The 27,476-nt window shown below is 51.4% G+C and overlaps 1 protein-coding gene across 3 annotated transcripts in view; it reads right to left on the bottom strand.

Annotated features, from left to right (window-relative positions):
• The window catches only part of ARHGAP39 (Rho GTPase activating protein 39), a 109,937-nt gene that overhangs the window by 43,538 nt on the left and 38,923 nt on the right, over window positions 1–27,476 (bottom strand). The gene's annotated exons all lie outside the window — the stretch shown is intronic.

Here is a 27,476-nt window from a genome sequence, read left to right as displayed (position 1 = left end):
CGAGCAAGGGATGGAGATGAGCGACTGCTCAGCTCTTCCTTCTACCCCCACTGAATCTCCCATGTCCAAGACTTGATGATTCCCACCCATTCCAGACTGGAAAAGAACAGGGAGAGAAGGGAAACATCAACCAAGAGACCTTGGAAGGTCACCCAAGGTCTGATGGTTCCGTGATTTGACGCGAGCAAGGGATGGAGAAGAGCGACTGCTCAGCTCTTCCTTCCACCCCCATCCAATATTCCATGTATAAGACTCAATGATTCCCACCCATTCCAGCCTGGGAAAGGACAGGGAGAGAAGGGAAACGTCAACCGAGTGACCTTGGAAGGTCACCCAAGGTCTGATGGTTCCGTGATTTGACGCGAGCAAGGGATGGAGAAGAGCGACTGCTCAGCTCTTCCTTCCACCCCCATTGAATCTCCCGTGTCCAGGACACAATGACTTCCACCCTTTCCTGGAAAAAGCCTGGAAAAGAACAGGGAGAGAGGGAAAATTCAGCCAAGGTCCCTCCCAACCCCAACCACCCGATGGTTCCGTGATTGGACGCGAGCACTGGATGAAGAACAACCTCTCAACTCTTCCTTGCACCCCCATCGAGTCTCCCGTGTCCAAGACTCGATGATTCTCACCCGTTCCAGTCTGGAAAAAAACAAGGAGAGAAGGGAAATCCAACCAAGATCCCTTCCAGTCCAACCAAGATCCCTTCCAACCCAACCGCCCGTTGCTTCCAGGATCAGCGCTCACAGCGATCGCGGGATGAAAAGCAACCTCGCAACTCCTCGTTCCACCCCCACCCAGTCCCGCAGAATTATTTACACAAAACAGAGAATTTTCCGAAGGGTTTCCAACCAATCCCTGGCTTTCAGCTCCCGGGAAACCCAACAAGTCTGCAAAATGTGCGCCGGGGTTGGAGCACCCCAATGTGCACCCTCGAAGGCCCGGAGTCGGGGATCGAAGCGCATTCCATGAAGGAATGGGAAGGGCTGGAGGGACTGGAATCGCCAGCCTGGAGATGAACTTCTCCTGCATGACCCACGCCACCAAACCCGGCAGCATTTCCCACAAAAACTCCAAAAATTTCTGGATTCGACCTCCCCCAGGCCGGCTGGAGCCGCGCAGCTCCCCTGGCCACTCTGAAGATCCCGAAGCTCCTTCCCTCTCTGTCCCGATTTCGACACCGGGAAAAGGCGTCGGCTCCGTGGAGTTCCGGCACCATCCCAAAACCACCGGCCCCAACACAGCCGGGCTGGGTGACAGCGACCATGGGTGGCACCAACACCGAAACCTGGATGGTGGCGGGGATGGAGATGGCGAGGGCTGAACAGGCCCGGCCGCGTCCCTGGGATCCCTGGGATGGGATGGAATTTGGGATGGGATGGGATGGGATGGGATGGGGTGGGATGGGATGGGATGGGATGGGATGGGATGGGATGGGATGGGGTGGGATGGGATGGGATGGGATGGGATGGAATTTGGGATGGAATTTGGGATGGGATGGGATGGGATGGGATGGGGTGGGATGGGTGGGATGGGATTTGGGATGGAATTTGGGATGGGATGGGATGGGATGGGATGGGATGGGGTGGGATAGGATGGGATTTGGGATGGAATTTGGGATGGGATGGGATGGGATGGGATGGGATGGGGTGGGATGGGATTTGGGATGGAATTTGGGATGGAATTTGGGATGGGATGGGATGGGATGGGGTGGGATGGGATGGGATTTGGGATGGAATTTGGGATGGGATGGGATGGGATGGGATGGGATGGGATGGGATGGGGTGGGATGGGATTTGGGATGGGATGATCCCATGGGCCAGGGGCAGCGTCCCCTATTCCAGGTTGCTCCAAGCCCTGTCCAACCTGGCCTTGGAAACTTCCAGGGATCCAGGAACAGCCACAGCTTCTCTGGGAATTCCGTCCCAGCTCCTCACCACCCTCCCAGCCAGGAATTCCTTCCCAATATCCCATCCATCCCTGCCTCTGGCAGTGGGAAGCCATTCCCTGTGTCCTGTCCCTCCATCCCTGTCCCTCTCCAGCTCTCCTGGATCCCTTCAGGCACTGAGGGAGTTCTGAAGTTTCCTTGGATCCTTGGAGCCTTCTCCAGGTTGGACATTCCCAGCTCTCCCAGCCTCTCTCCAGCCCTTGGAGCATCTCCGTGGCCTCCTCTGGAATTGCTCCAGCAGCTCCAGGTCCTCCTGCTGTTGGATCCTGGAGCTGGGTGCAGAATTCCAGGTGGGATCTCACCTGAGCAGGGCAGAGGGGCAGAATTCCCTCCTTTCCTGCTGCCCACGCTGTGGGATGAGCCCAGAACATCGGGAATTTCCGGGACCAGAGCACATGGATGGGTCCTGTGGAGCTTCTCACCCACCAACACCCCCAAATTCCATCTCCCCACGGCTGCTCTCCATCTTTTCCCCCCCATCCATATTTTCCTGGAATTGCCCAGACTCCCCCTCACTCATAAGCACAGCAAAAGGGATTTTTGGGATCATCCGGCAGCAAACGGGAGCTCAGAAAATTCCAAAGAGGATTAAGAGAGGTCGTAATCCCAAGAAACAGAGAATTCCACGGATTTTTCAGATTGCCCCAAACACTGCACTTGTCACCTCTGGATAATCCAGGGGGTACCTGAGGCGTTCCGGGATCTGCATTTTTATCCAAATTCCTCTTCTGTGTGGGTTTTTATTAAAAAAAAAAAAAAAGGAATTTAATGAAGTTATTTGGGATTTTATCCTCGTCTGCTTTTCCCAAGGCTTTTCAGGAATGTCTAGAAATAGATGGGGAGGAATAAAAAGCAAAGTGAGGCTTATCAAGGAAGGTGCCACTTAAACCTGACACATCCAGGGAGTCAGACAATGATGGAATCGCATGGATCGCATCCCGACGCCTTTTCCTGGGAATCAGCCCCTGGAGGCTCTCCAGAAACGCCCAATTTGCAAGGAAAAAAAGTCCCTGGAGAGGGGCGGGGTCGCGGGTGCCAGCCCGGCCCCGAGCCCTCAGCTGGTCCAGCTCATTTTCCAACGGGATTTAAAAACCTCTGGACGGACAAAAAGAGTGGGATTTTCAGGGTGTGGGATCCCAGCTTGGATCAAATTCCCCCCTAAAGGAGGGAAACGTGTCCAGCTTCTTTCAGAAATGAGAGGAAAATCCGCAGTGAAGCTTTTCCCTGCGGAGCAGGGGCTAAAAGCAGTGGGAGGGCAGTCGGTCCTAAATCGGGGCTCATCTCATTCCGCAAAACTCGGATCCGGCGCGGAGCTGGAAGCCACTTCCAGCTTTGGGATTGGCCAAAGAACCGGCCAAGGTGGCCAATCACACCTGGTCTGTCCCACCCCAGGGAAGGTTTGGGATTCCCAGGATTTTGAGGGGCTGGGGCGCGGCCAGGGAAGGGAATGGGACGATCCTGAGGGTCCTTTCCGACCTAAACCATTCCATGTTTTCATGGGGAGCGATTTGAATTCCCAGTTCCCAGCAAGGTTTTGGAGACCTTGGAAGCGGCTCCGCAGAACCTGGGGGGCTCTGCTCCCCAAATTTCCCACTCCCAGGCGATCCCTTTGGAATCACAAACCAAAATATCCAAGGTTTCCCAACGTGTCCAAGAACCCAAATCCCCCCATCAGTGCAAAATTCCCAGGAGAGGACAATTCCCATCTTATTTCCCATCTTATTTCCCGATTTCCCATCTTGTTTCTCATCTTCTTTCCCTGCTTAAAATTAATTAAAACCTCCTGCAAAACTTCATCAAAAATTAAATTAATGATGGAATTATTAAATGGGTGGGGGGTGAAAGGAGCTTTTACAGCTCATCTGTTCCAACTCCTGCCTGATAGTTCATTTATTATTGATTAATTAATTAATGTTCGTTATTGCACCCTTTATTTTATTCATTATCCCCGTTATTTTATTTATCATCCAATTCATTGTTATTCCTTCAGTTATTACACCCATTATTTTATTTATTACTGATTCTTCAGGAATATTCGACCTAAAATATGGGGAAAACCCCGCAATTCCTTGATGCCGGACCTTGGAAAATCCGGAACAAATGGGAAAAAAAAAAAAAAAATCATGGAATGGGGGCAGGGAGAGGGGTGGATCCTCAGCCACTCCATGGATAAAGGGAAAACGGCTCCATGGTGCTTTTGCCATGGAATTGCTGTGGTCCATCCCTCGCCTTGGGTTTTTGGGAAATTTAATGTCCTCTCCCCAAAATTCCAAGAGAACCCTGTGGCAGCACGACCACGGCTCAGGAATGGTGATTGTCAAGGAAAACCATGGAATTTTTCCCTGTGGGAAGGGACCTTTGAGAGTTGTTTTTTTCCACGAGCTGGGACACCTCCCACTATTCCAGGATTCTCCAGCCTGGCCTTGGACAATTCCCGGGGTGGAGCAGCCACAGATTTTCTGGGAATTCTATTCCAGGGCCTCACCACCATCCCAGCCAGGAATTCCTTCCCAATATCCCACCCAAATTTCCACTTTTCCACTGGGAAGCCATTCCCAGTGTCCTGTCCCTCCATCCCTTGTCCCAAGTCCCTCTCCTGGAATTCCTTCAGGCACTGGAAGGGGCTCCGAGGTCTCCCTGGATCCTTCCCTTCTCCAGGCTGGGCATTCCCAGCTCTCCCAGCCTGGCTCCAGCCCTTGGAGCATCTCCATGGCCTCCTCTGGATCTGCTCCGGCAGCTCCACATCCTCCTGATGTTGGATCCTGGAGCTGGAAGAAGATTCCAGGTGGAGGCCTCGCCTGAGCAGGGCAGAGGGGCAGAATTCCCTCCTTCCCTGCTGCCCACCGGGAATTTCTGGGATGTGGCCACACGCAGCCAGGTCAGATCCCGTTTTTTACCGATCCCCGAGGACAGGGAGGAATGTCCAGCAAAATCAGAGCTCAGGATCCAGCGGGAAGCTCCAGATTCACGCAAACACCGGGAGCTGTGCGGCTTGGAAGATTCTAGAAAAGAATCCTGCGTTCCCTGCTGGAAAAAGCTATTCCAGGACAGCCTGGGGGGAACCAAGGCCTCCGCTCCGTCCCGAATCCACGGCAATTCCAGCGGCGGGAAAGCGCTGACCCCAAATCCGCCCCAGGGGAAAAACCAAGTCCTCCATCAAAGCCGATCCTTCCCAATTAAATGAAAAGAGGGAATTCTCCAGCTCCGGGAGGCAGGAGCCGTCGGATCCGGGTGTTTTGATGGAGAAGGGATGTGACTGCCTGGGCAAGGTCGGGACAAGGTTGGAGGGCGGCCGCGGTGAAGGGGAGGTGTCAGCAGGAATGTCGCGGGATGGGCCGGAGGAATCGCGGAATGGTTTGGAAAGGGCCTGAAGATCGTGGAATTCCACGGGCAGGGATGCGTTCCTGTATCCCAGGTTGCTCCAAGCCCTTCCCAACCTGGCCTTGGATACTTCCAGGGATGAGGCACCCATGGAATTCCCTGGGAATTCCATTCCAGCGCCTCACCGCCCTCTCAGGGAACAATTCCTTCCCAAATTCCAATTGAAACCTCTCCATTTTTAATTCCAAATCCTTCCCTATCCTCTGACAACTTGAAGCCTCAGCTCTGGATGAAGCTGATCCTGCTTGAACCTAATTTCCCTCTTTTTGGACAGTTCAGGGATTTAAAACAACTCCTCCACCTTTTTTCCCCCCTCATCTTCGCTTGGAGCTTTCTGACCAAAATCCCAGGAATCGATGTGGAAATCCGATCCCTTTTCTCTCTGATCCCAAAAAAACGCTCGTTCAGCTGTTTATCCCCCCCCCCGGGCTGCAGCGATCAATAAATTCCGAATCATTTCAGGGGTGGAACAGCCGTGAAATTTAAGCTCATCCTAAGCGGGGTCGGCTCACGGAGTTAACCCCGGTGTGGCAGGAGCGACACCGCGGTGACACCGAGGTGACACCGAGGGAGGGGTCAGGACCCAAAGGTCCCAAAGGTCCCAAAGGTCCCAAAGGTCCCACGTGGCTCTGAGGCCGAATGAACCTCAGTGGCACCAACCCCAGCTCCTTAAAACCCAGCCTAAATCCAGCTTGGAGTGGGGCTGGAGCAACCCGGTCCGGCGGAAAGCCGGGCTTGACAACCTCCAAAAGCCATTCCTGACCCAACCCCTTTGGTGTTCCCATGATCCCACAAGACTCCCATTACCATGAAAATTCCAAAAATCCCGTTATCCCACAAATTGTGGCTGATTTCTCCAAAACATCAACGCGAGGAGGGATTTTTTTTTTTTTTTTGCTGGGAAAAGCCTCTCCAAAGGCTGATCCAACAGAAAAATCCTCCTCTGGATGCTGATGATGACGAAGAGCTTTCATCGCTGCCTTGCTCAGCAGATTCCCGGGAATGGGCGTCGGATCGATCCCTGAGCAATGGAATAAATCCATAAAGGACTGGGTGGAAATCTGGGAGCTGATCCAGCTCCCGGCTGGGAGAGTCGGGATGAGAAAAAAAAAAATCCGGGGCTGAGAATGCAGGGATGGGAGGAATTCCAAGGATGGAGATGTCAAGGTGCTTGAAAAAGGAGGGGGAATCATCAATTAAGGGAAAATCATCTTTAATTAGAGCTGTCCCACCCCCTTGGGGAAGCCACGGCTCCTTTGGGAATTCCATTCCAGGGTCTCACGGGGAAGAATTCCTTCCTGATTGGAGAAGCCTGGGAATGACGATTCCCGATTTAGCACCGCTGAACCGTCGCGTTCCATGGAGCCATGGAATGGTTTGGGTGGGAAGGGACCTCAAAGCTCACCTGGATGTGAGTGGCGACACCTTCCCGCCATCCCAGGTTGCTCCAACCTGGATTTGGACACTTCCAGGGATGGGGCAGCCACAGCTTTTCTGGGAATTCCATTCCAGCCCCTCACCAACCACCACCAAATTCCTTCCCGATCTCTCAGTTTTCAGTTTCAAATTCCCAGCCTTGGCATGAGCGGGGTCCTTTCCCTTTCCACCGCCATTCCCAGGACTCTGAGGATCCTTTTCCCCGCTCCGTGGTGGGGTTTGAAGGCACCTCAGGACCTTTTCTTCCGCCCTGCACCGTTCCCAACCATTCCCTTTGCCGCTGACCGCCACGATCGGAAAACGGTCAGGTATTCAATTGTCCCAAGGGAATTTGTCACCAAAAAGGGAGTGGAGGGACCCTGAGGATGATTTATTTATCCACGGACCACCACAGATCCAAATCCAGGACATTCCTGCTCATCCAGCTGCTCTGGGAGAGGCGGAATGCGGGGACAGCGCAGCCCGACGGATCCGACGGTGCCGGAACTCAGCCTCCCCCTTTGATTTTTCCGGAGATACAGCTCCGGGATTTGCAACTCGGGAATGATTTGCACCCCAAATGACACCCCTGGAGTAATTCCCGGGCCCGGATAAACCGGGATAACGCGTCCTGGGATGCGCCACAGCTTGGAATGCGTCCTGGGAAAGCTCCAGGCTGGCCAAGCTCTTCCTTCAGCACTTTCGGGAGCCAAACCGCGGAGGAGGAATTTTTTTTGCATAGGGATGAAGCTCCCGGATTGGAACTGCAGCCCCTGCCGGCTCCTTCCTGAAGGAGCAAAATACCTGGATAATTTTAAATGTTGGTATCCCGATGGATCTGGGAATCGCAGGGGCCTGGCTAGAGCGGCTGAGGGCGGGCACAAATGGAATTCATGGAATTACGGCTTCCCCGAGTGAGGAAACCCGTGGAAAACGAGCGTTTCAATCCCGCTGGAGATTCAGGAGGTGGAATCCAAGAGGGAATCTGATGTTCCCCAGTGTTGGATCAAGCGCCACCCAAAGGCTCCAAAAAAAGCGGAACCCAAGATCCCACCCACACCGCAAATGCCCCGAAATTCACCGGGAATCAAAGCCCCTGAGATTCGGGATGAGATTGAGCCCCAGAAACCATGGAATGGTTTCCGGTGGGAAGGGACCCTCAGGACCATCCTGCTCAACCCCGTTCCATGGGGCAGGGACACCTTTCCCACCATCCCAGGCTGCTCCAATCCTTTCCCAGCTTGCCCTTGGACACTTCCAGGGATTGGACATCCACAACTTCTCCGGGAAGTTCCACAAATCACGCCCTCGGGGGAAAAGAATTCCCAAAGAAGCCTTAAAAAACAATCATAAAACTGTTTCAGAAGCGCAAAAACCCCAATTTCCCTGCTATTCCTGAAAAGCACCGCGGAGAAGAGGAGCAGGGAATGATTCCACACTTTTTTTTTCCCTCCCCTTTTAATTGGTTGCTCCAAAGTTTCAAAGACAACTCCGGGAAATGACTTTCCGTAGATCCTAATTAGGCCGTGGAATTCGGCAACGCAGCCAAATCCCATAAATGGGTTCAAAGGAGAATTAGGTGAGTTCAAGGAGGACGAGAGCTTTCGAAGGGGGGATATTCCAAGGTCAGGAAATCCCCAGGAGCAGGGAAGGTTCACCCTTCCCCCTTTTTCAGAGGAAATTTTTCCACACCCCCCCGGCCTTTTCCCGGGGAATTTTTTACCGCGGAGAACGGAACGCAGCCGCCAGAAACATTCCCACCCCTCCCGTCTTCCAACATCCCGCTTTGCATCCCTGTCTTTGGGCTTCGTCCCATCCCTTCTGGCCTTGAGGACACAGGGATAAGACTCCCAAAAAAAAAAAACAACCCAAAAAAAAAAAAAAAAAACCCTGGAGGCTTCAAAGAGCGGCTTCAGAAAAGGGAAAGGATGGAATCTTTTTTTTCCCCCGTCTTATCAGAGCGCGTGCGGCCGCTTTCCGACGCTCCCGATCCGAACTTCACAGCTCCGGCATCTCCTTTAAACTCCAGGGAGATAAAAAAAAAAAAAAAAAGAGGAATTTAGGAAGCTGCCAGAGAGCTGATAAGGAAAAGAGCCCGGATTGAATGGAAGGATCCGCATGAAAGCAGCGAAATCGCCGGGATGACCTCGAGCCTCTCCAAAGGGGCTCCGGAATTTTATCCGGAGGCTTTTGTGATCCGATATCTCTCCCGACGCCAACTAATCACTTTTTTAGCCTCTCGCCTCATTAAACCCCGGAGAGGTCAAGGGCTTGGGGATATCAGCCCTGGAAAAGTTTGGATTTGAAGGGAAGAGGGCGAGTGAGGACAGGAGGACGGGAATGCTTTTTGCCGAGGGGTGGGAGACGAAACGGGACTGGGATTGAGCTGGAAGGGTCGTTTCTGATCCCAAAATGGTGGGAGAGGAGCTGGAGGACACCATGGGATGGGATTGGGATTGGGATTAGGATTGGGATTGGGATGGGAGGGAAAGAGGAGCCGGAGATCCCAGGGAAGGGGCTGGCGAGGGCCCATCCAACATCTTATCCAAGGTTCTGGGACAGCATTCCCAAAAAAAAACCACCTTGGAGTGTTTTAATTGATAAGAAGCTTAATGAACTGAAGGTGCCCCGGAAGATCCCAGGGGAACTTTGTGATCCATTATCCATGTTTTTTTAAATAAACCTTTAGGTCCTCATTGGTTTCCATCCATACCAGATCCGAACCAATGGATCCAAATCCCACCTCCCCTTGGCTTGTCCCCTTGGAAAAGCCACGTTCCCGGGGTTTGTGGGGCAATTTTGGGATGGGAAGAGCCGGTTTTCCAACCTCCGAGGTGGAGGCTGGGTGAAGCTGGAGCAGACGATTCCCACCTTGAGGATGGATCATTTTGGATGGCGGCATTCCATGAAATCCCACTCCTCAAATCGGCTAAAAATTCGCTCCCAAATCCCAAGTTTTCATTCCCGAGCTTCCCGGAAATCGGAGTGAAGCTTATCCGAGTGGGACCTGCCAACGCCGACTCCAACGCGTGCTAAAAATCCGTAATAAATTAACCTCATTTGGCTTTTCCAGACGGAATCTCCTGAGGAAAAGACGATCAGTGGGAACAAGCTCTTTGGAAACAGGGAATATTGAGAGGAATGCTTTGAACTCCGAGCCAAAAACCTGGGAACAAGCAACAACCTGCACCCAATCCAAGGAAAACCTGGAATGATCAGAGCTGAGGGAAGGAAGTTTCTCCCTGCACCAAAAATTCCTGCAGGTAAAGGAATTTTGCCAACCTCAGGCGTCTCCATATTTTGTGTGAAGAAAAACATCAGGGACTGGAAATCCAATTGCCACCAAAACTCCTGGACAGAAAATTCCATAAAAATACCGGAAAGGATGTTATTTTTCCTTATTTTTCCGAAAATTCCTGTTGGTTTTTTGCTGCTGCCTCGTGAGAAGGATTCAGGGATCGCCCTGCTTCACCTAAACTGTTGTTTTTTTTTTTTTTAATTCCCAATTTTTACCCTCTTGGATCATCAGGACAGAGGGCAGGGAAAGACGGAATACTGTGAAGGAATTCCTGGCTGGGAGGGTGGTGAGGCCCTGGCATGGGAATTCCCAGAGAAACCGTTCCTGTCCCATCCCTGGAATTGTCCGAGGTCAGGCTGGAGCAACCCGGGATAGTGGAATTTATCTGGGGGACTGGATTTTGGGATTTTCCCTTCCCAAACCATTCCATGATTGATATCCCTGATTTTTTTTCCCCTAAGGATGGGGATTTTTTTTTTTTAAGGGAAAAAAGGCCGAGTTTGGTTTTTTTTGGGGGCAGCGGCAGCTGGGGGGAGGCAGAGGGGGAGAGGAGCAGGGAAAAATTCCAGTGGCAGCTGCTGAATCCTGACCCTCCTCACCACGTGTCCGAAACACCCTTTCCTTGAACTCCCGCTTTTTTTAACTCCTCAGGGAAAACTTCATTTCCATGAAAAAAAAAATTTCCATTTGTGCCAAGCCCGAGGGAAAAAGATTCAATTTAAAGCTTTTAGCTTAAAAAGGTGGAGACTTATAAAGTGTGCATGAAGATTGGAAAAGTGGGATTCCCCAAAGTCACAGAGGTCGGAAAACAGCAGGAAAAGGACAAAAGTTCCAACAAAACAGTAAATATTCACTTTTTTTTTTTTTGGGGGAATTCAAGAGGTATCAGAGCATGGGAGGTCGATATTTTATGGATTTAACGTGGGGGAAAATATGAAATATAAATACACATCCTCAAATTAAATTCCAGAATGGAATAACTTTAAATCCCAGTTCCAAGCCTGCCCCTGGGAGGAAAAAAGGGAATATTCCATAACAGCAAAAATTCGGGATAATCCCCAACGACCCTAAAGGAAAAGCAGCACCGAGGAAAAAAACTTGGAAGAAGTTTTGTTTTCCTTGCTAAGCCCAGCCCCGAGCGGAACTAAAACGAGGCTCGGAGCACATCCCGTGCTTTCTGAACTCCAAAATATTCATGGAATGAGGTCGGAAAAAGAGCAGGGAACTACAAACAGCAAATCTGAGCCGGAGAGAAAAATATTCCTCCTCCTCCTCCTCCTCCTCCTCCTCCTCCTCCCTCCTTTGCCAGAGCCACGGCAAACATCGGGCACGGCTCCTCCTCCGGGGGGGGGGGTCGAATTCCTTGGAAATCCCGAGCTGGGGCTTTGGAATGGCTTTGGAATGGCTTTGGAATGGCTTTGGAATGGCTTTTCCTTGTCCTCGGGAAGCGGCAGCTGGCGGGGAGGGAGCAGGTGATTCCGAGGCCACCTGTCGCCATTTGATCGGCACGAGGGAGGAATCCAGGAGGAGGAGGAGGAGGAGGAGGAGGAGGAGGAGGAGGATTTGGGATGAAAACAAGGGATCCTTGTATCCCCCAGGGCGTCAACTCCGTTTAACTCCCTGTGGAATTCGATCCCTAAAAAAAAAATAATAATAAAAATAAAATAAAAAATAAAAAATAAAATAAAAAATAAAAAATAAAATAAAAATCCACCCCTGGGATGATGGGAGCAATTGGAAGGTGAAAAACGAGACGGCCTCCCCCAGGTCGCCTCCTAAATATCCGATGACCTCCAGCTCCTTCTCTGAGAGGGAGAAAAACATGGAAGCAGCTCTGCCCCTCTTCCCGCCAGGATTATTTTTAGGACTGGGGAGATAAAGGCTGGAAAACATTCCAAGCTCCCAGACGGGCGCTCCAGACAGCAAATCCCGCTTGGGAGAAGAAATTCCCCCCCGTCCTCCTCCCGCCACGAAATCCCTCGTGGGAGGAAAACGACGGGATCGGAGCTTGCGCTCTGCTTCCCTGCTCCCAAATCCAGTGAAAAAAACGAGTTGGGATTGTTCCTCGGGACGTCAGAGGGGACGAGAAGCAGAGGGAGAATGGAGGGAAGGGTTCGTTATCCGCAGGGAAACGGGGCCATCTGTTGCGTGGATAAAAACCGCTCCGACGGCGCCACTCGTGCCCGGGAATCTGCCGTGCCAGCTGCCGGGAGGAGGGGAAGGGAGGCGGGAAAAAGAGGGATATTGCCCGGTTTTTCCCCTTTTCCCAAACCTTCTCCCCATCCTGGAGAAATATTGATGGGCGGCTTCCGGCTGGGGGCGCGGGAAGTGGGGAAAAAGGGGGGGAATTTTGGCCCTCGGTGAGATCCCACCTGGAATTCCGCATCCAGCGCTGGGGGTGCGGGGTTGTGGAGATGTTGGAGCAAATCCAGAGAAGGTCGTGGAGATGCTCCAAGGGATGGAGAGAGGCTGGGAATGTCCAGCCTGGAGAAGGGAAGGATCCAGGGAAACCTCAGAGCCCCTTTCCAGAGCCGGAAGGGGCTCCAGGAGAGCTGGAGAGGGAATTTGGGAAAAGGGATGGAGGGACAGGACACAGGGAATGGTTTTAAACTGGCAGAGGGAATCTGGGATATTGGGAAGGAATTCTTCCCTGGGAGGGTGGTGAGGGGCTGGGATGGAATTCCCAGAGAAGCCCCATCCCTGGAATTGTCCAAGGCCAGGAATTGGAGCGCCCTGGAATAGTGGAGGCATTCCATCCTGCCCATGGAATTCCATGATCTTGAAGGTCCCCTTCCCACCCAAACCATTCCAGGATTTTGTGCTGCTGTTAAACCACGCTTGGAGCACCTGGAGTTTGGATCCAGAGCCACTGATGGATCCATCCTCACATTCCAGTGGATCCCAGTGGATCCAGTTCCCTCTGGATGCTGCAGAAAAAATCCCTCTAAAAACCAGCAGGGTTCCCACGGGGAATAATGACTTCACTCCAAAGTTTCCAAGGGAATTCAAACACACCAAATCCAGGACTAATCCAAACCCAGCTCATAAACTCCGAGGAAAATTCCAAACAGGCCTAAATATCCTTGGAACTTCAAAAAACAAACAAAACAAAACCAAACAAAACAAAAACCCAGAATGCCAGAAATACGCGTGGGGGGTTTTTTTTTGCCCCCCAAATCCGTGGATTAAAACACGGATATTTCACTTCGGGAACCAAATCAGGGAATTCAATAACCAACATTCCACCTAAAAACGTTCCCCTTTGGCACCGAAGATCGCGCCAGGAACCCGAACGCTTCCGCGTTCCGCCGCTCCTTGGGAGGAACTTTGCCGGAGGAATTCCCAAAGAGCAGGAGCTCATCCCAAGCCCACGCCGGGAGAGTGACTTGGCAGGTGCGGGAGCATCTGCCGCTTCCAGAGGCTCCTCTGGCAGGAGGAGCGGATTCCAGAGGCTCACACCCCTTGGATACTCCTCAAAAACTTGGCCTGGATGGGCAGCGAGGATGAGGGAGGCTCATTTTCCACTAAAAAATCCTGGATATTTGGGATACAGGAGCTTTACCGGAGAAAAGGAAAACTCAGCGTCCCAACCGGAGGGGGGAAGACGGGGGAAGGAATTTAGGAATTTTTTGGGAATCTTTCCCAAAAAAAAAGACCAAAATCAGGAGAGCCAGAACACCCCCTCCTCCCTTTTCCAAGGTTTCATCCCTCATTCCAGGTGGGAGATGGGAAACTGCAGCTCCCCAACACCGCTTTTCCCTGTTTTTACAACCGCTTCCCTGAATATTTTAGGACGGGTTTGGAGGGCCACGTTCCCTCCCTCCCCCCCCCCAAGCACAGGAAACTTGGAATTCTCCCACTCAGCGCCCAAATTCCACAATCTCCAAGGACGGGCGCCTCCCCACCATCCCTGCTGGCCAAAACCATGGGAAATGACCCACGGGGAGACCCCTCCATGCTGCAGCCATGGAATCCCTTCCATGGAAAATCCCGGTTTTCCCCACCGTCCCTTTAGGTGGGGAGGACACTTGGATCCGTCCCCAGCCTCCTCTCCGGGCTGGAGGAGCTCGTTAAGCGCCGGTGTTAATTTGGAGCCCTCTGGAATCCGTGCTGGATCCATCTGGATCCCCACTCCCAATTATCCGACGGTTTGGGACGACGTCCCGGGAACGATCAGGAGGCACCATCTGGCACCAGAGCTCTGGATCTGCACCAGAGCCATCCCCAGACCCCGGCGCTGGACGCCCCTCACGGAATCTGGGAGAGATCCCAACGATCCGGCCTCTCCATAATCTGTTTTTCGGGATCTCTGCTATTCAAAGTTACCCGTGTGTGGTTCTGTTATCCAGGAAAAAAAAAAACAAAAAAAACAGGGAAAAAAATCCAGGCAAAAAAAAACCCGGAAAAAATCCATTGGGAAGGCTCCCAGATTGTTCAGCCCGTGGAAGCCGGACCCATCACTTTCCTGCTCCCCCTGCCGTGGTTTCATTCCCATTTTTCCGAGGGTTTTCTGGGCAGGAATCCCATTTGCAGGATTCAGAGCTGTTCCTCCGCTGGCTCCAGCCTGGAAAAATTTGGCTTCACCCCCAGATTTCTCCTCCCTTCTCTGGCGGCGCCGGATTGGGAAAACTGGGGAGACTCGGGAACAACGGCCAGGGAATGTGGGAGGCGGAACAAATCCATCACAGGGAGCCATGGAATGATTTGGCGGGAAGGGACTTTAGGGATCATGGAATTCCACCCCTTTCCCATGGGCCAGGGACACCTTCCCCTATTCCAGGTTGCTCCAAGCCCCATCCGACCTGACCTTGGACAATTCCAGGGATCCGGGGGCAGCCACAGCTTCTCTGGGAATTCCATCCCAGCCCCTCACCACCCTCCCAGCCAGGAATTCCTTCCCAAAAATCCCATCTATCCCTGCCCTCTGGCAGTGGGAAGCCATTCCCTGTGTCCCGTCCCTCCATCCCTTGTCCCAAGTCCCTCTCCAGCTCTCCGGGAGCCCCTCCAGGCACTGGAAAGGGGCTCCAAGGTCTCCCTGGATCCTTCCCTTCTCCAGGCTGGACATTCCCAGCTCTCCCAGCCTGGCTCCAGCCCTTGGAGCATCTCCGTGACCTCCTCTGGAATTGCTCCAGCAGCTCCAGGTCCTCCTGATGCTGGAGCCCAGAGCTGGATGCAGAATTCCAGGTGGGATCTCACCCGAGCGGGGCAGAGGGGCAGAATTCCCTCTTTTCCTGCTTCCCCACCATGGGATGAGCCCGGGACATTGGGAATTCCTGGGATGCGAGCACACAACACCCAAAATTCCTTCTCCTTGGAACTCCCCTCCATCCCTTCATCCCCCAGCCTGGATCCAGGAAGGAAAGGAGCAGCTCCTCCTGTGGAAGGCTTTTCCACATTCCCCTCCATCCTTGTTCCAGAGAGAGTTTGGGATGCTGAAATCCCTTTTTTTTTTGGTTTTTTTTTTAGTCAAAGTAGAATTCTCCATCCGTGCAGGGAGAACAACAAAACATTCCGGAGTTAAAGGAGAGGCCCCCTTAAACCTCCTCCCTAAAAATCCGGCACATCCCAAAATCCGAGGGGTTGGCTGCAGCCACCTCGGGGTTTTCCGGGAGCTGTTGATCCCATTTATGGAGATTTTTGCGTCCATGGGACCGACGGCGCCCATCAAACAACTAAAGTTTGGAAAATTCCGGCGATCCCAACGCTCCGGAGGACTCAGATCGGGGAAAAAGTGCAGAAACCCGCCATTAAATCCCATTTTTCCAGGGTTTGGAAGCCAGGCTGGCCACAACCGGGTTTATCAACAGCTCCATGCTGATTCCAAAATTATATCCATGGCTCAGAGCTTTTGTTCCTGTTCCTGTTCCTCCTCCTCCTCCGCCAAAATTCCACGCGGGAATAAAAGAGCCGCGTTCGTTAATTTGGGATTAAACACAAAAGACAACGGGGGGAGGAAAAAAAATCACAGAGGCCTCCAACCTCCTGGATTTTCCATTCGTCCCGAGCTATTCCGGGCTCTGCCTGCTGCTGGGCACCCTCGGAGGAAAACATTCCCGGAGCAAAATCCGACGGTTCCGCCGGTGCCGCCCCCAAAATTGCCGCAGCGGCTCCTCCTTCCCTCTGGCAGCTCCTGGGGTAATTCCTTGCTCCCGCTGGGAGCCCAAGAAAAGCTTTTTTTGGGTTTTTTTGGTTTTTTTTTCAGGCAATATCCGTGTTTTTTCCATAGCGGGATCGGCGTTGGTTGTGTGGAATTGTGTTGGCGATAAACGGGGAAAAAAAAAAAATCCCGAAGCGCTCTCGAGGCTCGATTCCGGGTTACGGATGGGAGGAAAAGGCTTCTGGAATTTAAAAGTTGAGGTTTGGACCCTAAAGATGAGGGTTCGATCTCAAACTTGAGGGTTTGATCCTAAAATTGGAGCTTTTCATCCTAAACCTGAAGTTCAAAATGGGAGGTTTTCATCCTGAACCTGAGGTTTGGATCCTAATCCTGAGGTCTGGATCCTAAAATCTGAGGTTTTCATCCTAAATTCTGAGGTTTGGAACCTAAACTGAAAGTTTTGATGCTAAACCAGAGATTTGGGTGCTAAACCAGAGATTTGGGTACTAAACCTGAAGGTTCTGACCCCAAACTTGAGGTTTTGATCCTAAAATCGCAGGTTTTTTGTCCCAAACCTGAGGTTTGTCCTAATCCTGAGATTAGGATCAGATTTTGATCCCAAATCTGAGGTTTTCATCCTAAACCTGTGGTTTTGTTCCCAAAACTGAAAGTTTTGATCCTAAACCAGAGATTTGGATACTAAACCTGAAGGCTTTGATCCCAAACTTGAGGTTTTGATCTTAAACCTGAGTTTTTAATGCCGAACCTGAGGTTTTGATCCTAAAATCAGATGTTTTGATCCCAAATCTTAAGTTTTGATCCCAAACCTGAGATTTTGATCCTAATCCTGAGGTTTCGATCCTAAACTTGAGGTTTGGATCCTAATCCTGAGGTTTTGCTCCTGAAATTTGAGGTTTTGTTTCTAAACCTGAGGTTTGGATGCTAAACCTGAGGTTTTGATCCTAAACCCAGAGGTTTTGATCCCAAATCTCGAGTTTGGATCCCAAACCGGAGGTTTTGATCCCAATCCTGAGGTTCTGATCCACCAAAAAGGCCCCAGACCGACGTCACCATCATCCTCGGTGTTCCCGGGTTTGTTCCGGCGAGGCTCCTGATAGGAAGGGCCCCGTGGCAGGGACTCGTTATCAGCTCTTAATTGATTAACGGCTTTTAATTACCGAAATCCACTTAATAACTCATTTTCCCCTCAAACTGAACCGGATCGACGGCTCCGATAGCGCCGATTCCCGCTGGGATTCCCGGTTTTTCACCCGCTTTATGGGATTGTTTGTGGGATACCCCACAACTTCCTGGGGTGGGAAGGTGCAGGAAGGCGAGGCGCTCCTCCAATCCCCCAAAAACTCTTCCCAACATTCCCAACAACGGGAGGAGCGATCCCAAGGGGTGTTTTTTTCAGCTTGGGATAAGGAGCTGGATAAGCTGTGGATGAATTCCTGGTTTTCTGTGGTTTTTTTCCAGACCGGGTGGCTGCGCTCCGTTCCCGGATCCATCTGGAGAACGTTCCGGTGTTTTTATCGGGATCTTGGAGGACATGGAGGGCAGGGTTGGAGCTCCCCTTTCCCTCATCCATTCCGGCTTTTCCCGAGTCATTCCCAAGCTCCTCCTGCACCTCCCTTCCCAAGTTTCCTCAGCTTGCATCCCAAGGGATTCACATCCGAGACTGATCCAACGTCAATCCAACTTTCCCTTGCTGTTGGAACCACCGGAAAACAAGCTGGAAAACCAAGCTGGAATCTTCACAGCTCCATGAAATTCCTGTATTTTATCAGGAGAATCCCAAATCCTAACAGCAAGGGCTGTGCCATGCGGGTTTCCCACCTGGAATTCCCACCTGGAATCCCCACCTGGAATCCCCACCTGGAAGCTGGACCCAAAATTACTTTTAAAGTCCACAAAGAGATCCTGCATTATCCCAAATCGATTTTTTGTGGATACGAGGCAAGGAATAAAGGATGTTAAGCAAGGAAAAATCCTGGACAAATAAGGAAATAGGAAAAAAAGAGGAAATGTGGAATGAAGACATGAGGAATTCACAGGGCAGAGAAGGAAACCGGGCTGGCAGCTCCATTCCCTAAGGATTTTCCCAATGAAAAACCTGAACTTTGACATTCCAAGTCCCAGATTTCCCCCTCAGCTGAAAATAATTCCCTCTGGGACCTGTCCCTGCAGGGTTTTTCCAGGCTCTGGCAAAGAATTCCTAGGGAGGAATCCCTTCCTTGTTTCCTCAAATTTCATGGACACTTCACTGATTTTTTTTGGTTTTTTTTTCCCAGCCAGAATCATCATTTTTGGGGATATTTCTGAAATCTGCAGCCAGGAGGTGAAGCTCATTGGAATCATGGAATGGTTTGGGTTGCGAGAGACTTTGGAAAATGATCCAATCCCGCCCTTTTCCATAGGCAGGGACACTTCCCACTATCCCAGGTTGCTCCAAGCCCTGTCCAACCCGGCCTTGGGCACTTCCAGGGATGGGGCAGCCATGAAATTCCCTGGGAATTTCCATCCCAGCCCCTCACCACCCTCCCAGGGAATAATTCCTTCCCAGTATCCCAAATTCCCTCTGCCAGTGTAAACCATTCCCTGTGTCCTGTCCCTCCATCCCTTTTCCAAAATCCCTCTCCAGCTCTCCTCGAGGGGATCCCCTCTCCCCGGGAGCAATTCCCAAAGCCTTTGGATCATGGGAACTCTCATCCCTGGTGAACTTCCAGCTCTCCCAGCGCTGTTCATTCCCCAATTTCCCACAGCTTTCATTAGGCAACCACATGCAAATCGCTTCCCTTTTCCCTCCGCTTCCCGTGGCTCAGCATTCCAGGAAAAACCTGGGAATGTGCCGGAGAGCGGAGCGCTTCCGTGTCAAGCCCAGGCATGGAATGAATCCTCCCAAATTAATTCCCAGAGCCCAGGGAACGACACTCCGGGCACCTGCGCAACTCCAGGGCGTGTCTGGAATTAATTACCATAAATCCTGGATATTAATTAGTTGAGTCAGGCAGGGAAATACTTGGAAAGCAGAGGGGGGGGAGGGGGTGGGACGATCCCGATCCCGTTTTATCCGATCCCGTTTCTCCCGTGGCTGAAACGGGGATGGAAAACGTTTCGGAGCGGGAAAATGGGGGGAATTCTCTGCCCCTCTGGCTGGAATTCCCACCTGGAATTCTGCACCCAGCTCTGGGGTGTAAAAGCAGAGGGATGTGGAGATGTCGGAGAAGGTCCAGAGGAGGCCATGGAATCGCTCCAAGGGCTGGAGCCAGGCTGGGAGAGCTGGGAATGTCCAGCCTGGAGAAGGGAAGGATCCAAGGAAACCTCAGAGCCTCTTCCAGCGCCTGAAGGGGCTCCAGGAGAGCTGGAGAGGGAATTTGGACATGGAATGGAGGGACAGGACACAGGGAATAGCTTCCCACTGCCAGAGGGCGGGGATAGATGGGGTTTTTGGGAAGGAATTCCTGGCTGGGAGGGTGGTGAGGGGCTGGGATGGAATTCCCAGAGAAGCTGTGGCTGTCCCACCCCTGGAATTGTCCAAGGAGAAACCCGGGATAGGGATTTTCCCTCCCCACCCAAACCATGGGGTTTGAGCATTTGATGAAGCATTTTCACGAAATTTCCACGATTCGATGGAATTTTTTTAAGCCTGGAATTTTTGATCCCGTCGAAACTCCCACCCGGATCTGGATCCACCCCCAAACCTGCCTCGTCCCTCCCATCCCTTAAGGACAAAGAGGATGGCCGGGAATTTCTCCTTCTTTCCAATCCCCGGTGCTGTGGGAACCTCCTCATATCCCATTCCCAGACCACGGCATTCCACTGGAAACCCTCCTCTTCCCGATTGGAGCCAGGCTGGGAGGGCTGGGAATGTCCAGCCTGGAGAAGGGAAGGATCCAGGGAGATCTCAGAGCCCCTTCCCAGAACCTAAAGGTGCTCCAGGAGAGCTGGAGAGGGAATTTGGGACAAGGGATGGAGGGACAGGACACTGGGAATGGCTTCCCAGTGGAAAAGTGGAAATTTGGGTGGGACATTGGGAAGAATCTCTCGGCTGTGGGAGTGCTGAGGGTCTGGGATGGAATTCCCGGAGAAGCCCCCGGATCCCTGGAAGTGCCCAAGTTGCCGTGCAGGACTTGGAGCCCGGGTGGGATCAGTGGGATCATTTATTCCCGTGATCCCAAGGTCGATCCCGTGCATGTCTCCCAACGGGGAGAACACGTGGAATCCCCCGGAACCAATTCCTGGGGTTTTTTTTTCCCTCCTCCTCGTTAATGGGATTAGGTTCGTTAGTGCCACCCTAACGACCTCAGAACAGACCTGTCGGGGGATCCCGACGTGTCTTGAGCCCTTCCCATTCCCAGGAATTCCTGGATAATTTAATTCTCCCTGGACACCGTCCTGCTCCAGAGGACCCTGAAGGCGTGGATGAGACAATTCCGACAATCCCGGCCTCAGCGACTCCTTGACTCCATGGGATTCCGTGTTTCCCACCAAAATTTCTATGTCCCTGGAGGCCCCCAGGGAAATTTTCCCCATTGGAATGCGGAGCCGAGCCATTCCCAAACACTTCCAGTGACCACTGACCGCCCCGTCCCGGCGCTTCCCCATTTTTGTTACATCCCTTAGGGAACACATCCATTTATCCTCTGCCCTAAACCTGGATACGGTCGGAGGTTGGCTGGAATTTCCTCACAGAAAGTGGGATTAGACCTTGGAATGTGAATCATTGTCCCTGGAGGTGTCTGTGGAAAGATCCTGGAATGGGAATGACCATCCCTGGAGGTGTCTATGGAAGGATCCTTGGAATGGGAATCACCATCCCTGGAGGTGTTTGCGGAAAAACCTTGGGAATGGGAATCACCATCCCTGGAGGTGTCTATGGAAAGACTTTGGAATGGGAATCACCATCCCTGGAGGTGTCTATGGAAAGATCCTGGAATGGGAATCACCATCCCTGGAGGTGTCTATGGAAAGATCCTGGAATGGGAATGACCATCCCTGGAGGTGTCTATGGAAAGACCTTGGAATGGGAATCACCATCCCTGGAGGTGTTTGCGGAAAAACCTTGGGAATGGGAATCACCATTCCTGGAGGTGTCTATGGAAAGACTTTGGAATGGGAATCACCATCCCTGGAGGTGTTTGTGGGAAAACCTTGGGAATGGGAATCACCATCCCTGGAGGTGTTTGCGGGAAAACCTTGGGAATGGGAATCACCATCCCTGGGGATCGAAATTGGCGCCGTGGTGGGATTGGGTCACAGGTTGGGCTCGATGATCCTGGAAGTCTCTTTTGACCTCACAAACTCCATAAATAAACTAGCAATTCCCGCAATTCCATAAATAAACTCAAGTCCAAGTGGTCCAGGCTCTGAACCTGAAACCTGCGGTTTGGATCCTAAACCTGAAATTTTTACCCCAAACCCGAGGTTTCAACCCTGAACCTGAGGTTTTTCCTCCTGAAATCCCGGGATCCAGGATTTGGATCCCAAATCCTGAGGTTTGGATCCTAAACCTGGAGTTTTTACCCCAAACCTGAAATTTTTACCCCAAACCTGAGGTTTCAATCCTGAACCTGAGGTTTTTTCCTCCTGAAATCCCAGGATCCAGGATTTGGATCCCAAATCCTGAGGTTTGGATCCTAAACCTGGAGTTTTTACCACAAACCTGAAATTTTTACCCCAAACCCGAGGTTTCAATCCTGAACCTGAGGTTTTCCTCCCAAAATCTTAGGAAATCAAGGAGATGCCGGAGCCAAATTTGGATTTGGGATGGGAAGCGGGAAGCGGGGGGAGGACACGGTGGTGACACCAGGGACATCTCCTGTCCCCTGTCCCCTTCCGTGGTTCCACAGATAATACAGGAGGAAAAACTGGGATACTCAGATCCCTGAGGAAAACAGGGAGCAGCTGCCAAGGAAATTACCATTTCCTAAAAACAAACACCCCAAAAACGGGATCTCAGGTGCCATGAGCAACAAACTCACTTCTTATCCCGACCTTTCAGGGAGCGCAGGATTTGGGAATTCCCTAGATTGGCTTTAAGGTAAAAACAGGAATATCCACAGCTTTTCCCGGGAAAGGATTTATTCCCTTTGGGAAGCTGCTAATGGAAAGCTCAGGGAAAAAAGGGAATTCTATTCCCAGCCCCCGCACAGAGAAGAATTCCTTCCCAATATTCCAAATATCCCTCTCCTCTGGCAGCAGGAAACCATTCCCTGTGTCCCGTCCTTCCACCCCTTGTCCCAAATCCCTCTCCTGGAGCCCCTTCAGGTATTGGAAGAGGCTCCAAGGTCTCCCTGGATCCTTCCCTTCTTCAGGCTGGACATTCCCATCTCTCCCAGCCGGTTTTCCTCTCCTTTATCAATATTTTCCAACCATCCAAGACATTTGTTCCTCCCAAAAAAAAAAAACCCCCAGGCTGCCAGGACAATCACCTGGATATTTCTGTTTGCCCTTTTTATTGGCGCAAAAAATCAGATTTTGTTCAGATTTTCTGGGTTCTTTAATTTCCAAGACTCTGGTCTGAAGAGCTTTTCCTACAGTTGCTCCATTCCCATAAAACCTTGGATCTCTTGAGGTCCCAACCCGGCCCAATCGATGAATTTATTTGCTGTAAATTATCTGATTTTTAACAAAATTCACCGAAACTTGACACTCTGCCCCCATTTTCTGACATTCCCACCTTTTCCCAGTGGGAAGCCATTCCCTGTGTCCTGCCCCTCCATCCTTCGTCCCAAGTCCCTCTCCAACTCTCCCGGCCCACGAATCATCCCAAATTTGCCGTTCCGACGAAACCGACAACCGCAATTCCCGGGGCGGGGGGAAAAAACCGCGGATTTAAATTCCTCCGGCAAACCCAGCTCCCACAGAAAGTCGCACCCAGCTCCCGAGATTGGTTTTGTTTGGGTTTTATTCCCTTTGTTTGTTTGTTTTTAAAGGAGGACGGGGGATCGCCTTCCCTTCCCTTCCCTTCCCTTCCCTTCCCTTCCCTTCCCTTCCCTTCCCTTCCCTTCCCTTCCCTTCCCTTCCCTTCCCTTCCCTTCCCTTCCCTTCCCTTCCCTTCCCTTCCCTTCCCTTCCCTTCCCTTCCCTTCCCTTCCCTTCCCTTCCCTTCCCTTCCCTTCCCTTCCCTTCCCTTCCCTTCCCTTCCCTTCCCTTCCCTTCCCTTCCCTTCCCTTCCCTTCCCTTCCCTTCCCTTCCCTTCCCTTCCCTTCCCTTCCCTTCCCTCTCTCCCTGCTCCTTGCCATCTCCCAGGCTTGGCTCATCCGGCAGCTCCTGAACTCCCACCGGGAATTAGGGGCGGAGGCAGAAATTTTTTTGGCTCGTCAACCTCCCCCCCCCGCCCCGTGGGGCTAATTAATATTCCTTAAGCGCCACACCCCTAATTACAATAGACAAAAAAGCGCTTTGGTCTCCCAAGTTTCTCTCGACTCCGGATTTTCCCGGCGAATTTACATTCCCGCGGAACCCATTGACTCCACGCTTTTAATTACGGCATCAAAACCCTCTTGATTAGAGCACAAAAAAAAAAAAAAAAAGCCCTCGACTCTCAAATTAAGAGCACAAAAAACAAAACAACAAAAAAAAAACCCAACACAAAACCCTCCCCCCACCCCGCCCCAGCTCATTCCCCTGGCCCCAGCTCACCAGGAAAACATTCCCAATCCCGATTATGGCATTCCAGACGGGGTGACACATGCCACGAAGAGCTCGGAGACGGGGATGAGAGCTCCCCTCATTAGCATAAATTAGGGTAGAGCAGGTTTAGCCATGAAGGGACTTGGGGGGCAGCTCTTGGGAGTTTTGTAGCCTTTTTTTCCAGAGGATCCCGTCGCCTCCAGGATAATTCCGCACGGATTGCGGCCCTTGACCGCATCCGCCGGGATGGGAACAGAGCCTTCAGTGTTCCTCCCAGCCCTTTTCCATCCTCACTCTGCGTGGAAAAGGGCTTGGATAAAGCTGTCCCCTTTTCTGGGGAGTGTTTTGCTCCCAGTACTCCTCAGTCATTCCCGAAATCCGTCAGTCCTGGATTCGGGATTTGACCACGAGAGCGCGAGGATTTAATGGGAAACATAAAATACGAGGGAATATTTTATGTTCTCCTGCCTCGTTTAAAGCTCCAATTCCCCCCCGAACTGCGATCCTAATCAAAACACAGCAGAAAAAAAAACCCCAAAAACATGGAAAATGGATAATCAGCACCAAAAAAAAATGCAGGAAAACTGTGCTCTGAAGGAATTTCAGTATGGAAAGCTCGGCCCAGGAGCCCCCGTTGTCAAAACTGCTCCACCTGCCCAGGAAAAGGGGCCCTGGATGTCCCCTCCTTCCGTCATTCCCGCTCTCCCTGATCCTCCCTGGCTGATTCCAACTTCAAAGAGGGAAGTTTGGGAATTACAGCCCCACGCACCTGCAGGGTGGCACCGAGGAGCTGCTGGGGCAGCTCAGAGATGGGTTTGAGTGGGAAATTAGAGACGGAATTCTCCCCTTGGAGAGTGGGAAGGCCGTGGAATGGGATTCCCAGGGAATTCGTACCTGGAAGTGCCCAAGGCCAGTTTGGATGAGGCTTGGAGCAACCTGAGATTTTGGAAGGTTGGAAGCGGCAGGAGAGGGGGGGGTGGGTGTGGAATTTTATGAGTTTTTAAACCCCCTTCCAACCCAAACCACTCAACAATTCCGCCCTTCCACCTTTTATTACCCGAGACAAAACAACAAAAAAATTATCCCAAAATCCGCCAAAAAAACAACCGCGCCAAACCCGCTCCCGGTGCCGCCGACGCCCACCTCCTTCCACGGAGAGATCCCATCCTTCCTTCATCTGCCATCTCCCACCATCCCTCCGGGGCTCCCTCGGGACACTCCGGGGCCACCCCGAAGGGTCCGGTTTTGGGGGGCTCCGGTTCCCAAATCCGCCGGCGAGCCTCCGCACGCCCTTCCCGAGGAGACGGAGTCTCCAGAGGGCCTTGGCACAGATCCCTCCCCTCCGGAGCCGTGTGGGTGACGGCGCTGCCCTCCCCGAGCCGGCCTCCCCCGGGATCTTGCAACAGAAAGGAGCCACAGAGAAGTTTTGATTTTTTTGGGTTTTTTTCCTGTTTTTTTTTCAGAGGAGTTTAATTATTTAAGAGTTCAGTTTTTGGGTTTTTTTGGGGTTTTTTTGTGGTGTTATCTGGGGTTTTCATGTTATTTCCCTTTTTTTTTTCTATCCCCCGGAAAGTTTCTGATCTTCCCACTTCAACCGTTGAGTTATTCCCTAATCCTGATGTTTAAGACCGGACCGGCCTCAGATCCGCCTTTTTTCAGGAAAAAAAAAAGGGGGAAAAAAAAAAAAGGGAATTTTGACCTCGCTGCGCTTTGGTTCTGAACTCGCAGCTGCAGCAGGTGTCTAGAGGGAAGGTGATGGAGAAGAGGCTTGAAAATTTAAAAAATTGGGAAAAAAAAGACTTGACATAAATAGAGGTTCCCCTGCCAAGCCACAAGGTGAACTCTACGCAAGGTAAAATCCCGTTTTCCCCAGGAAAAAGCAGTTTGGAAAAGACCTGGAAAGCCTCAGAGCCATGGAGAAATCAAGATCAAATCTGGGATTCAAATCCCAGGAAAAAAAGCAGTTTGGAAAAGACCTGGAAAGCCTCGGAGCCGTGGAGAAATCAAGATCAAATCTGGGATTCAAATCCCAGGAAAAAAAGCAGTTTGGAAAAGACCTGGAAAGCCTCAGAGCCGTGGAGAAATCAAGATCAAATCTGGGATTCAAATCCTAAATATTTCATAGCTCAGGCGAGGAGTCCAAAAGCGACACCGTGCAATCCATTTTTAATGCTCCCTATTCTTCTTCCCGATGCGTCTTTCTGCCTAAAAAATTTTCGGAGCGACAATTTATCCGGAGAGGTTTAATAAGAAATTAAAATTACAGCAGGGGAGGGATTGGGAGTTTAAGGATTCTCTCAGCTGGAAGGAGCCGTGGCATAAAGGAATTATTTCCTGAAAGAGGCTTTTTTTTTTTTTTATTCCTTCCAGGCAGAGAAATTCCAGGGAGTCGATGCGGGCCTGGATTAGATACGAGAATTATGGATTTACACTAAAAAAAAAGGGAAGATTCCGAGGAGAGAGGAGGAAAATGTGTTTGGTGAGGGTGGGGAGGTGCTGGGATGGAATTCCCAGGGAAGCTGTGGCTGCCCCTGGAACCCTGGAAGCGTCCAAGGCCAGGCTGGATTGGGCTTGGAGCAACCTGGGATAGTGGGAGGTGTCCCTGCCCATGGAAAAGGGTGGAACTGGACGGGCTTTAAGGTTCATTCCCACCCAAACCATTCCGTGATTATCCATGCACAATTCCAGAAGAATTGCTCTGGAAAGCAGAGCAATTAATAAATTAATAAAGCGGTTTTTTAATCCGGCCTCCTGGATTAACTTTGGTCACAGAACCATGGAATGGTTTGGCTGGGAAGGGACCTCCAAGATCCGTTTGTTCCCAAGGGCAGGGACAACTCCCAAGATCCCAGGTTGCTCCAACCCCTGCCCAACCTGGCCTTGGACACTTCCAGGGATGGAGCAGCCACCGATTCTCTGGGAATTCCATTCCAGGGCCGCACCACCCTCATGAGGAAGAATTCCTTCCCGATATCCCTTATCCCAAATCTCCCCCTTCCCAGTGGGAAGCCAATTCCCTGTGCCCTGTCCCTCCATCCCAAATCCTTCCCCACATCTCCTGGAGTCCCTTCAGGCACCGGAAGGAGCTCCAGGGTCTCTCCCCTTCTCCGGGCTGGACATTCCCAACCTCATCCGACAGAGCTGGTGACACCACGCTGATATTCCATATCCTGGGGATTCCGTGTCCAGACATTCCTTCCTTGCTCTATTTCTGGCAAAAAAAAAAACCAAAACCCAATCCAACAGCAGCAGCTCAACCATTCCGGCTTTTCCTCTGGGAAAAGCTTAAAATGCCCAGAGGAATCTCTGTCCCATTTTCCTCTTTCCTTCTTTCAGACCGCGTTGTCCCAATCCTGCAGCTTTTCCCCCACAGGAAAAAAACCCAGGAATGCGTCACTTGTTTTTCCCAGATTTCACCAATATTTATTTTAATCTGGGCCTAAATTAATTGGAATGGTTTTGCCATCCCTGAAATTCCAGTCTTGGAGCAACACTTGCAAACGCTTTTGTGGTTCCAGTTGTCTTCGACTCATCAAAAATAAAAAAAAAAACCCAACAAAAACCTTGGAATAAGTCACTCCGAATAATGTCTCTGCTTCCCAAACCATCCAACTGGGAAAAGCCTGACCTACTTGGCAGGAATGTGGAGAGCCTGCGCTCTTCTCTTTATTTTATATATATTTTTTTTTTTAACTTTTTATT

This window comes from Molothrus ater, chromosome 1 (genome assembly GCF_012460135.2).
Source record: "Molothrus ater isolate BHLD 08-10-18 breed brown headed cowbird chromosome 1, BPBGC_Mater_1.1, whole genome shotgun sequence".
Taxonomy (NCBI): Eukaryota; Metazoa; Chordata; class Aves; order Passeriformes; family Icteridae; genus Molothrus; species Molothrus ater.
Note: the sequence above shows the minus strand (reverse complement) of the source record. Positions and strands in the feature narration are given on the sequence as shown.